The following is a 13,717-nucleotide window of genomic DNA, read 5'->3' as shown; positions in this document are numbered from 1 at the left end:
CTCTGTGGGAAGATATTAGCCACAGAACATTGGCTGCATTTAGGCAAGCATTTAGACAAGGCCCTGGGACCCATTTTGAAGTTCTGACCTCACTAGACCAAAGTCCGTCGGTCTTAAAGATTTTGGAAAGTTAGTTGAGTCTCATTATTTACACATGAGGTGTGCATATACAGAGGGTGTATTGCAAACAGGCCAGGGGATCTAAATTATATCCTGTGTTTTCTCAAGGACTTTCTGCCACCAAGCCAACCCACTCTCATGGCCCACACCTCCCAAGATCCTCTGTTTTCTTGGGCCTTCCTCAAGCTGGCAATGTCAGGTTAGAGCACCGACTGTTTGGACTTCTCTCTGAGTTATCCTGTGCTCATATGCGTCATCTCACTGAGAGTTAAGTGTCCTGAAAACACCTTTTGAGCCCGGATTACATAAGGAGTGAATGTGTGTTTAGAGTGAAAACTGATATCTGCAAATCACTGAGAACATCCTAGACTCTGGACACCAAGCCTGTCCTGAGAATGTCCTGCCACATGAGCCCCTGGAGTCTGTTCAGAGTCAGTGATGCAAAAATATCCCCACTGGGTCTTCAACAAGCGCCACGTTGAGATCCAAGAGGGCAAGGTGGAAGGCACAAAGGGAAGTTAGCTTATTTCCAGAAAGTATAGCTCTCGCCACTTCATCCTTGCCGTTTTGCTTTCTTTCTGCTCCTTCTCTCTTGCCATAAATCACCAAACTCAGTTAGGCAGGGTGGAAAGAAAGCCAAGAGCCCACCTGATCTGAGAGAGCTCAGGAGTGCGGTGTGAAGGCTGAAAGGAAAAGGTAGGACGTGAACCCTCGTCTTTAGGATTTTGTGTAGGAGTGGGGGGAGGGTTAGGGCTAGTGGGAAGTTGCTGAAGAACACAGGGAGCTCAGCCCGGTGATCTGTGACAACCTGTGGGATGAGGGGGTAGATATTCTAGAGGAAGCAAATTTATGTACACTTATGAGTCTGGGTGAACTCCAGGAGTTGGTAATGGACAGGGAGGCCTGGCGTGCTGCAATTCATGGGGTGGCAAAGAGTCGGACACGACTGAACTGAACTGAACTGATTCATGTTGATGTATGGTAGAAACCAACACAACACTGTAAAGCTATGACCCTCCAATGAAAAACAAGTTTAAAAAGTCATGATGAGACTAAAAATGCTTGTAATATAACAACATGAGATTTGTAGAATGAGATAGGCTGTAAAATGTAATAATCTTATTCTCCATCCTTAGGGTATTCTGCAAAGGTGAGAGATACGTATAATGACAAATTAAAAATCTACTTATAAATTTTAAAAAGGAAGAATGGAAGTGAGAAAAAGAAGTGGAAAGAGGGAAGGAAGGTGTTCTAAGTGGATGACAGCAGAACAAACGAAGCCCAAAGACAGGACCTGCCACAGAGAACTGCAGGGGCTGAGCACACCCGCTCCCCCGGTTGAAGGTCCGTGTGGAGGATCATTAGGGCCGTGGGGGCCCAGGCAGCAAAGGCTCTCGAATATCAGCCTTGGGGAGTAGAAGTTTAACACAGAAAGGAGAAGTTGTTAGTGGCTTTTGAGATCATGAAACCGCCTTCCAGGAAGGCTTATCTCACAAGTGCAGAAGAGATTTGGAGGGACACAGTGGGTTGAGGAAAACTGGAAAATATGAATTACTCACATGCCTTCAGCCAAACCTCTGCCTTTAGCTCCACGTGGTGACTCAGTCTCAGAGGGAGAAAGCCAAGCAGAGGAGAAATGAAGAGCTTTCCTCCTCCATCTCCCCTTCTCTCCATTCCCCAGGGCTAATCCCATCCTACCCCCTAGAACAAGCACCCCTGGGAGCCTCCCACGTCCAGCTCTGAGCTCCTCCTCATATTCACTTGCTGAACAGCTTTCCAGGTGGCACTAGTGGTAAAAAGAACCCACCTACCAATGCTCGAGACTAAAGAGATTCAGATTCAATCCCTGGGTTGGGCAGAGCCCCTGGAGGAGGGCATGGCAACCCACTCCAGTATCCTTGCCTGGAGAATCCCCATAGGCAGAGCTTGGCAGGCTACAGTCCATGGGGTCACAAAGAGTCGGACATGACTGAGCGACTTAGCACACAGCACTCACAAAGAGAAGCCTCTCCTTTTAAGGGAACTGGATTCTGCTTAGCTGGTAAGGACCCTTTAAGACTAGTAAGACTCCAGCTGGGGTAAGACTAACTAAAATAGATCTGAATTGCCCCGGATAAAAGGCCTCAGTCTACAGAGGCTCCCTATCAAAGCCACTCATCTTTCTGAGTATTCTTCAGGCTGTACTCAGTCCTACTGAGGTTTTCTCCCACCTGCTTGTCAAGTCTTCGGTACAGAATGTTGCCTAATGCCAGGTCAGATTGCCAGTCTCATTCCAAGGAGAGCTCACGTAACTCTCTTCCCAGCAAGACCTGTTGTGACCTCAGCTTGCTTGACCTTAACTAATCTCCCTGCGGGTGTCCAGTGACCATGACCGACCTGACCCCACTTCCCTTAGGGACTCGGTCACCTCAGGAAGCTGCAGCCGTCCGGTTACGGGTTGGACGATCTGACACACATTGAGAGCAGTGGAAGGGAAAAGGAAGCGTCAGTCACAGCATCTCAGATTCCTCCTGTGACATCACAGTGAAAGGGCTACAGTCAAATCATTCGAGAAGGTATTGGGTGGGCCAAAAGTTCATTTAGGTTTGCTGTACGATGCCACAAAAAATTCTAATGACCTTTTTGGTCAACCCAATACAATGTACAGATCATTTCCATGGGGACTTGTGAAAGTCAGAATCATGTCAATGGAATTTAATCGGAAACGGCCTTTGTGGTACTGGTATTATGTATAAGGCCTAGACATGCATAGTGATTGTGTACACATGCAAAAAAAGAGACTTTTTGTCTTCCTTCTTTCAAAGAGATATAAATTGGATCACTGTAGAAAAACTCAGAATGCTGGCTCTCAGGAATTCTTCATCATTAAATTCAGGTTAACTCAGCCAGGTGCTCTATGACAACCTGGAGGGCTGGGATAGGGTGGGAGGTGGGAGGGAGGTTCAGGAGGGAGGGGACATATATATACCTGTGGCTGACCCATGCGGTGTATGGCAGAAAGCAACACAAAATTGTAAAGCAAAATTATCCTTCAATTAACAATAAATAATTTTTTTTTAATTCAGATTGACTCAACTTTTCCCACAATACAAATTTGGAATTCTTTTATAAACTATTTGCATCTTTAATGAAGATGAGAGAAGGCAAAGAACAGAAAAATGGAATTGTTCACAGAAGGTAAAGGAAGATAACATAGGTTCTGAGGGACTTTGTTCTGTTCAGCCACTTACATAAAATACTACAACATAAAAATAAGATTTCTGTAAGGAAACCCGACCCAAAGTCCTAAAAATGAAGATGGGTCTGACAGTGATACCCAGGATGTATGATGGAAGGTCTGAGTTTGTTCTTTCATTAAAGTTATACCTTTAATAACAGGAACTTATTAAAGTTTAAGGAGAGATCATTGAGATCAGTCCTGAGGATGAGAACGCATTTGGCAAGTGGAGTAAGAGAAGAGAATGTTTCAAACAGAGAGAAGAGAAAATATTAAGGCCTACAAGCAGAAAGGGGCAGGAAGCTACTTGCAAGAGTTCTTAGCCTCCCGCCTGTGTTCATTCCAATGGAGGCAAATGACTTTTTCGTTTGTTTTTTTAATGGTGGTAAAAGTCCTATAATATAAAGCATGCTATTTTAACCATATTTAACTGTGCAGTTTAGTGGCACTAAGTACATTCACTGATGTGCAGTTCTCACCGTTGCCCATCTCCCAAAGTTTTCACCTTTCTAAACTGAAACTCTGCTCCTGATAAACACTGATTCCCTGTTCTCCCTCCCCACCCCCGCCCCCTGCCTCTGGCATCTACCACTGTACTTTCTGACTCTCTGAATTTGACTATTCTAGGGAACTCATAAAAGTGGAATCAAACAGTATTTGTCTGTACCTAACGTATACTGGACTTAGCAGCAGCAGCAGCAACATATACTGAAATGCATTTTTTAAAGTTAACTTAATATGTGACCTCGGCTTCCCAGGTGGTGCTAGTGGTAAAGAACCCTTTTTCAAATGTAGGAGACATAAGAGATGCGGGTTCAATCCCTGAGTCAGGAAGATCCCTGCAGAAGGAAATGGCAACCCACTCCAGTATTCTTGCCTGGAGAATCCCATGGGCAGAGGAGCCTGGCGAGTTACAGTCATGGCACAGGGTCGTACGTGCCTGGAGCCACTCAGCACACAACATATGTCCCACAGTCTCACCTGTGCTACACAGTAGATGCTCATTAGTTATCTACTGAGGTAAGGAACTCTGGAAAATATAAAGAAATGAAGAAATGTAAGGAACTTTATCATTGCTTTTATCCTTTGGACAGCTGAATTTGTACAATCTGTATTTCACTCTAGAGATTTCAAAAACCGTATAGGATATATGTGAAATAAGCCAAACAGAGAAAGACAAACACTGTATGATATCACTTATATGTGAAATCTAAAAAGGTAATACAAATGATCCTACATGCAAAACAGAGACAAACTCACAGACATAGAAAACAAACTACTACTACTACTACTGCTAAGTCACTTCAGTCGTGTCCGACTCTGTGTGACCCCATAGATGGCAGCCCACCAGGCTCCCCCGTCCCTGGGATTCTCCAGGCAAGAACACTGGAGTGGGTTGCCATTTCCTTCTCCAATGCATGAAAGTGAAAAGTGAAAGTGAAGTCACTCAGTCGTGTTCGACTCTGTGCGACCCCACGGACTGCAGCCCACCAGGCTCCTCCGTCCATGGGATTTTCCAGGCAAGAGTACTGGTGGTGACCAAAAGGGAGGGGGAGGGGAGGTGCTAACTAGGGCTATGAGACTAATAGGTACAAACTTATGTATAAAATAGATCGTCAACAAGGATACATTGTACAGCACAGGGAATTATAGCCATTATGTTGTAATACCTGTTAATAGAGTATAATCTGTAAAATACCAAATCACTATGCTGTACACCTGAAACTAACATAATATTCGAAGTCAGTTATACTTTAACAAAAAAAAAAATATTAGGCATATTGAAGGCATTTTCCCTTTGGTACACCATAGAAAAACTTGGTGGCAATGTATTTGCTCCTGAATGAGAAGAAAAAAACATAGAAAAATTTTCCCTTCTAATGCTATTTCACCAAGTCATAAGTTACTTCTTAACTGACCTCATGGTCTCTACAGAGAAAAATGGAGAAATACAGAGGAAGAGTGGAAATGTGAAAGAGAAATCTAATAATTTTTTGGAACATTTTTTTCTGTTACTATCCTCTTCCCTTGAACAGTGGTTCTTGATATTGCTAGGTTCTGGACCCTGAATTGTAAAACCAACAGGAGGATACAATCATGTTACTTGATTTTCAGTTTCTGCATCTGCAAAATGAGTACAGTAATAAATCCTACCCTATCTACCTGCTGGTGTGTCTGTGAAAGTCACCATAGAGAACATATGTGGAAGAATTTATAAGCCCTCCAGTGGCTATTATTATGTCTGATCCAAGATATAGATCACCTTTAAGGAAGCGATAGGAACTTCTGTAGCCTGCTTGAAAGGAAAGACTATTATCTACTGAAGTGCTCTAACGAATTGATAGTAAATAGTGCATACTAAAATTAGCTGCCTCAACCATCAGTCCCCTAAATATTACCTGATTGATCAAGTAGCATTTCCACGAACAAATATTTATAAAACACTGGATCAATAGCAATGTTATTATTGAACCCGTACATATGGGGAAGAAGATGCTCCAGAATATTTACTCAAAGGAAACACGAACAGAAAGCTGAAGGTCACTTTCCTACTGGAAATGCACTTTAAACTCAGGAGATCCCATGGAACTCACCACCCTCCCCTCTGCTCAGACTGTCGCCTCTCTCCTTTCCAGCTCACCATTCATAGCATCACTTTCCACCTGAGCTTTCATCACTTCCCACCCCCTTTCCCCCTTTTCCAGCCCTATCTTCAGTTAAGTAGCAAATCCTATCACTTCAACCACCAGTTCAGCCCTTTTCAATCCATCGAAACTGTTTTTGTCTAGACCGACTTCGTCTCGTAAAGAAATGACAGCCAAGATCTTTCCAAATGTGAGTTCTTTATACCGAGAGAAGTTAAATTTGATCAAACGTTTTAGCTGTGGTGCTCAAATCCACTCTAACCTTACCGGTTTTCATTTCGAACAATCTGACAGGAGTGAGTTACAAATTCCCCACAATGGTGGTGGATGTGTCCACTTTGCCTTGTAATTTTGTTAGTTTTTGCTTCTTAAATAGCAAATGCATTATGGGGTAACTTGCAACTTTAGAGCAGTTATATTCTTATATTTCCTCCTGAATTTTTCCTTTAACAAACCTTAATGTAGCCATTATGACTATACAGTGAAAGTGAGAAATAGATTTAAGGGACTAGATCTGATAGACAGAGTGCCTGATGAACTATGGATGGAGGTTCGTGACATTGTACAGGAGACAGGGATCAAGACCATCCCCAAGAAAAAGAAATGAAAAAAAGCAAAATGGCTGCCTGAGGAGGCCTTACAAATAGCTGTGAAAAGAAGGGAAGTGAAAAGCAAAGGAAAAAAGGAAAGATATACCCATTTGAATGCAGAGTTCCAAAGAATAGCAAGGAGAGATAAGAAAGCCTTCCTCAGCGATTAATGCAAAGAAGTAGAGGAAAACAACAGAATGGGAAAAACTAGAGATCTCTTCAAGAAAATCAGAGATACCAAGGGAACATTTCATGCAAAGATGGGCTCGATAAAGGACAGAAATGATAGGGACCTAATAGAAGCAGAAGATATTAAGAAGAGGTGGCAAGAATACACAGAAGAACTGTACAAAAAAAATCTTCACAATCCAGATAATTACAATGGTGTGATCACTGACCTAGAGCCAGACATCCTGGAATGTGAAGTCAAGTGGGCCTTAGAAAGCATCACTATGAACAAAGCTAGTGGAGGTGATGGAATTCCAGTTGAGCTATTTCAAATCCTGAAAGACAATGCTGTGAAAGTGCTGCACTCAATATGCCAGCAAATTTGGAAAACTCAGCAGTGGCCACAGGACTGGAAAAGCTCAGTTTTCATTCCAATCCCAAAGAAAGGCAATGCCAGAGAATGCTCAAACTACCGCACAATTGTAGTCATCTCACACGCTAGTAAAGTAATGCTTAAAATTCTCCAAGCCAGGCTTCAGCAATATGTGAACCGTGAACTTCCAGATGTTCAAGCTGGTTTTAGAAAAGGCAGAGGAATGAGAAATCAAATTGCCAACATCCACTGGATCGTTGATAAAGCAAGAGAGTTCCAGAAAAACATCTATTTCTGCTTTATTGACTATGCCAAAGCCTTTGACTGTGTGGATCACAATAAACTGTGGAAAATTCTTCAAGACATGGGCATACCAGACCACCTGACCTGCCTCTTGGGAAACCTGTATGCAGGTCAGGAAGCAACAGTTAGAACTGGACATGGAACAATAGACTGGTTCCAAATAGGAAAAGGAGTATGTCAAGGCTGTATATTGTCACCCTGCTTATTTAACTTATATGCAGAGTACATCATGAGAAACGCTGGGCTGGAAGAAGCACAAGGTGAAATCAAGATTGCCGGGAGAAATATCAATAACCTCAGATATGCAGATGACACCACCCTTATGGCAGAAAGTGAAGAAGAACTAAAGAGCCTCTTGATGAAAGTGAAAGAGGAGAGTGAAAAAGTTGGCTTAAAGCTCAACATTCAGAAAACTAAGATCATGGCATCCGGTCCCATCACCTCGTGGCAAATAGATGGGGGAACAGTGGAAACGGTGGCGGACTTTATTTTTCTGGGCTCCAAAATCACTGCAGATGGTGATTGCAGCCATGAAATTAAAAGACGCTTACTCCTTGGAAGGAAAGTTATGACTAAGCTAGACAGCATATTAAAAAGCAAAGACATTACTTTGTCAACAAAGGTCCATCTAGTCAAGGCTATGGTTTTTCCAGTGGTCATGTATGGATGTGAGAGTTGGACTATACAGAAAGCTGAGCGCCGTAGAACTGATGCTTTTGAACTGTGGTGTTGGAGAAGACTCTTGAGAGTCCCCTGGACTGCAAGGAGATCCAACCAGTCCATCCTAAAGGAGATCAGTCCTGGGTGTTCATAGGAAAGACTGATGTGGAAACTGAAACTCCAATACTTTGGCCACCTGATAGGAAGTACTGACTCATTTGAAAAGACTCTGATGCTGGGAAAGATTGAGGGCAGGAGGAGAAGGGGATGACAGAGGATGAGATGGTTGCATGGCGTCACTGACTTGATGGACATGGGTTTGGGTGGACTCCAGGCATTGGTGATGGACAGGGAGGCCTGGCATACTGTGGTTCATGGGGTCGCAAAGAGTTGGACACAACTGAGCGACTGAACTGAACTGAACTGAACGTAGCCATCCATCCCTCAGTATCCAGGATCCTCAGGGGATTTGTGCATAGGCCCCCTGGTGGATACCAAAACCTATGGATGCACAAGTTTCATATAAAATAGCATTATATTTGCATATAACCTATGCACCTACTCCTGTATACTTTAAATCACCTCTAGATTACTACAATACCTCATACAAGACAAATGCTATGTAAATGGTTGTCAGCATGCAGCAAATTCAAGTTTTATTTTTTGAAATTTTTTGGAATTTTTTTCTGGATATTTTCAACCAGAGGTTGGTTGAACCTGCAGATGAAGAACCCACATATACAACTGCAATCTTCTTTAGCCTTAATGATGTTTTTTGACTTAAGGCCCCTGTTGCTGGTGATTAATACAGTTAAACTAACTTTCTTTTGGTTAATATTTAGCTGGTACATCTCTCTCTACCATTTAATCTCCAACCATTATATCCTTATATTTTAGATATGTCCCTGGTAATAATACCGGGACATACAGACAGCTGACTTGGTGTTTTTATATCTGCTTCTTGGTTGTAAAGAATTTTTAATCTATTTCAATAATCTCTGCATAACAAATGAGAAGTGTAATATAATTACAGTTATTGTGCTTATTTCTGCCATCTTACTGTATGCCTTCTTTTCATCTTTTTCCACAGTTTTTCCTCGTTGCCTGCTTTCTATTGGTTTCATCAAGTTTTATTTATCCCTCTGCTCTCCTCTGTTCATTTGGAAGTTACACGTTCTATTTCTATTCTCTTAGTCTTTAGTGTATTGGTATTTTGACAAGATTGTCCCCGTTTCTTAGTACACAAAAAATAGGGCAGCTCAGTTGGGATGATGGGGATGGTACCTAAAGTGTGAGGCAGAAGTGAGGTCCTCCCCATCCAAGCCTGGCCATACTTGTCCTGTCCGATGCTCCACTGTCCTCCCCTCTGCGTGTTCAGAAGCCACATGCTAAAGGCAGGGTGTCCCCAAATAAAAGAGATCTGGATTGCTGAGCCATCACTTCAAAGACAGTCCCCCTGAAATTTCAGGGCTTATTCATCACCTCAGCATAGTCAAAAGCGTAATTAAGCTTCAAAGATAATCAGTGTATCTAACCTGAGATCTTCTTAGATACCCCTTTCCCACCTTATACGATGATGCAGCAATTGTGCTCATCCTGGTTTTACCACCCTTCAAAGTCATTGCCATCATTGTTACTTTATTTAGTTCATGCTTATCTGTATTTACCCACATGCTTGTCATTCTTTCTTACATCTCATTCCGTTCTTCTGGGTTCAATTTTCTTTTGCCAAAAGTAAGTCTATATCAGTTCAGGTTGCTCAGTCATGTCCAACTCTTTGCGACCCCATGAACCACAGCATGCCAGGCCTCCCTGTCCATCACCAACTCCCAGAGTCTACCCAAACTCATGTCCATTGCATCGGTGATGCCATCCAACCATCTCAGCCTCTGTCGTCCCCTTCTCCTCCTGCCCTCAATCTTTCCCAGCATCAGGGTCTTTTCAAATGAGTCAGTTGTTAGCATCAGGTGGCCAAAGAAATCTATAACAATGTTTTTAATCAGTTTTGTTGGTAATCAGTCTTTCTTTATATCTAACTGTCTTGATTTTGCCCTGCCTCTTGAGATATAGTTTAACTGAATAAAGAATTTTACTAACTATTGCTGTCCCTTGGCACTTTGAAAATATCATGCCATTACATTCTCGCATCTATTCTTGCCAATGACAAGTCTTCTGTCGGTTTAACAGTTATTCTTTTGTAAGTGAGCTATATCTTTTTCTCTGGTTGCTTTTAAGATCTGTTTGCCTTTGGTGTTTTGAAATTTAATCAGGATATGTCTAGGTGTGGATTTATTCAGATCAGGATATATTGAATTGCCTAATGTGAAGACGTATGTCTTTAGTCAATTTTTTTCAAAGTTTCAGTCACTAACTCTTCCAATATTTTTCTTTCCATTCTTTCTTTTCTCTCACTCTGGAATTTCTACTAGAAATACGTTGGGCCTTTGAAATCTGTTCTCCATTTCTCTAAATTTCTCCTGCTATATTTCTATTTCCTAATCTTTCTGTGCTACTTTCTTGATAATTTTCTTAGATTGATCTTCTAGTTCATTAATTCTCTCTTCATCTGTCCGCTAACTCTCTTTAGCTCAATTGGGACCTTATGTGCCTAACCCACTGGGATTTTTATTTCATTGAGCATGCTTTTTTATTTTTAGAAATTGCATTTGGTTCTTTGTCAAATGCATCTGGATCATTTGGGTAGTCTTGTTCTCATTTTAATAACTTATTTTGTGCATTTACTTGTGTTATAGTCACTGTCAGATACTTCTATCACCTGATTTGCTTGGAACCTAAGCCCATTGTTTGTCTTCTCTGCTGACTCCTTCAGGAGGAACTATTTTCTTCTAGGCTTGCTTCCCAGTTCCATAGATGAATAGGCATATTATCTTGGGTAAACGACCCAACTAAATTCAGCTTCTTAGCCTGTAAAATGGAATTAGGGATTAAAGCATCTAATTGTGTTGTTGCAAGTGTTAAATGAGATTATATGTACACAGCCCTTAGCATAGAGACTCAGCTCCAAACACACAGCTTCTGTTACTAGCGATTGGCTATTGATTCTCTCTAATACTTACCACAGCACCTGCCACTTTTTGTTACTCAGTGAATATTTGATGAAAAAACAAAAGTGTATATTAAAACACTGAAAGTTAAATCAGTTACGTAAATATAGTAAATTTTACTCTAAGGAATTATCCAAATACTAGTATTCCTTGGGCTATAAATGCCTAACTTATAAATACTTCAAACATTCATTCATTCATTCTCTATAAAAGAACAGCCACTGTTCTAGTGATGTCCTAAATGACAATGAATGATACAAAGTAACTGTTTTAATGGGGGCTGCACTCCAGCCGGGAGGATCTGACTATAGATAGAGCATTTATTAGATATATGACAGATAGACAGACTAATGACATTTAGGAAGGACGGGAGGTAGGGAGAAGGGGAAGAAGAAAGGAAATAGATCCTGATTAAGGCTTATTCAGAGAATTAAACTAAAGCAATGCGTGGGGAAGTGGTTGGGTGAACACTTTAGATTTGAATGGACTTATTCCATAGTGACACTGAACTGAAATCTGAAGGACAAAAGAGAACCAGCCATTTGAAGACATGAATAAAAGCACCCAGGCAAACGGGACAAAGAATGCAATGGCTCTCAGGGAGCAGGTTGTGCTCTTTCAAAAATCGCAGAGGCCCATGTGTCTAGAACGCAGCCTGATAAGACGACGATGGTCCGAGACAAGGTCAGAGAAGTAGTTGCTGTGTTGTTCTTCAATTGCTACGTCGTGCCCCCACCAGGCTCCTCTGTCCATGGGATTTCCCAGGCAAGAATACTGGAATGGGTAGCCATTTCCATCTCCAGGGGATCTTCCTGGACCAGGGGTCAAAGCTGCACCTCCTGCATTGGCAGGGGTGTTCTTTACCACTGAGTTGCCTGGGAAGCCCGGGAGGGTAGACACGGGCCATATCGTGCAGGGCCTTGCAAACCAGAGGAAGAGTCTTGAGCTTATTCCACCAGTTCTGGGAAGCCATTGGAGAGTTTTGAGCAACAAAATGTCATCATCAGAGTTCCATTTCCAAAATACCACCCTGACTGATCAGTGTTTGTGATGGAGAACTGTTTGAGGAGATGCAGTCGAAAAGAGAGCCAGGCTTCTGGCATTCTTTCTGCCTGATCCCCAATCCACCCTGAAACTGCTGTTGCCGCCACCACCAGGGTCCACGCACAAAGCTCTGGTCTCAGACCGCCATCTGGCGGCCAGCATGGGAACTGCTTGATCCTGGAGCTTCTGCAAAGACCCACCTCTTCCCGGAAAATCCCCCAAGATCTTCTAACTTCTCCAATCAAACTCTTTCCAGTCTTACACTGAAAGGCATCTGTTATTTAATTTAGCTATTTTCTTTCTCTTTCCTAACAAATATAAGAGCAATAAGATCTTTTATTATTTTTCACTGTAAGTAAAGCAAAATCTGGCCTAGACTCTAATGTTATAATCTTATGAGGCTATAATTTTATTAGTGAAATTTAGTATTAATCACAATAGGTTTCATGGAGGGAAATGAGCATGAAGTTATTCCTCTCTTTACACATCATTTACAAACACTTCTAGAACATAACTAAGGGGTAAATAATATAATTTATGATGTTGCTTTACTGAAAAGGTTGGCAGTCAATCTCCTGTATGTATTTTTAGTTCAGAATGTGATCCTAAATGTGTAATCGTAACATCTGGAACAGCTGGTGGGCCCTGAAAGAAGCTCATGCTTTTTTTTTTTCTTTGCTTAAGATAGTAGCAATTTGAAAGATGAAGCTTTATTTCAAAGAGGAAAGCTATTTATAACTGGCAGTTAGCAATTGTTAGAGCTGGTTTGGGCTGGAATACACATATATGAAATGAACTGCCTTTTTCAGTGGTGTAATGGTCAAATCAGAAAACTCTCAACTTTCTCTTGGCTAATACAAAGCAGCTCTACACTAATTTACACTAATTTTTACACTAATTTAAAAACATGACAGCAGAGCCACTGATCTCCTATGAGGGGACTTTTTCACTTGCAATAATGCGGCTAATTGCAATGATATAAGGAGACCTGCTTCTGCGCTACACTGATATTTTCTTGTCCATCAAATGGGAAGATCTCAAAAGCCATGCTTACTCCCTCAACTTCATGCAGGAAACTCTGACACGTTAGAGCAAGTCTGTTAAAAATGCATTTCCCTGGGCATAAAGACCTCCTGCTGTTTTGCTAGGCGGAGCTGAAGCAGTGAATTTCTCACCCCAGACATTATTAGATTGACTCTTACTTTGGGGATTCTTTTGGGTCCTCTCACATCAAAGCAAGATCTGGAAAAGAAGTAGTAAAATTCCTCTTTCTGGGAAAATTAATTAAAAGTGTGATTTTCAGTATCTGTTAGCGGAGGATAATGAGACAGGCCTGTTGAAAAGCACGGGGCTCTTGGTAATGATCTTCTTTTGCACGGCCCAGCCTTCCTGCTATCTTATCCCAGAGCACCTCCTCTCGTGGGCATCCTCTCCATGAAATGAGTTAGGGGTCTCAGCCCCCTTCTGAGCCGAGACTTGTCACAGAATCTTTCACCAGTATCGGCAGCAATTAGCACTAATTGGTACCCTGG

General features: G+C 41.9%; 1 long non-coding RNA gene across 1 annotated transcript; it reads left to right on the top strand.

The window, feature by feature from the left end:
- Nucleotides 1-228: 228 nt before the first annotated feature.
- LOC147362030 (uncharacterized) lies at nt 229-3,762 on the top strand. Its single transcript, XR_015138453.1, has 3 exons — nt 229-816; nt 1,257-1,464; nt 3,186-3,762. It is a non-coding gene; the product is annotated as an uncharacterized LOC147362030 (long non-coding RNA).
- The last annotated feature ends 9,955 nt before the right edge of the window (nt 3,763-13,717 follow it).

Source organism: Bos grunniens, chromosome 12 (assembly GCF_055505025.1).
Source record: "Bos grunniens cultivar Pamir isolate PY7600 chromosome 12, Bosgru_T2T1.0, whole genome shotgun sequence".
Taxonomy (NCBI): Eukaryota; Metazoa; Chordata; class Mammalia; order Artiodactyla; family Bovidae; genus Bos; species Bos grunniens.
Note: the sequence above shows the minus strand (reverse complement) of the source record. Positions and strands in the feature narration are given on the sequence as shown.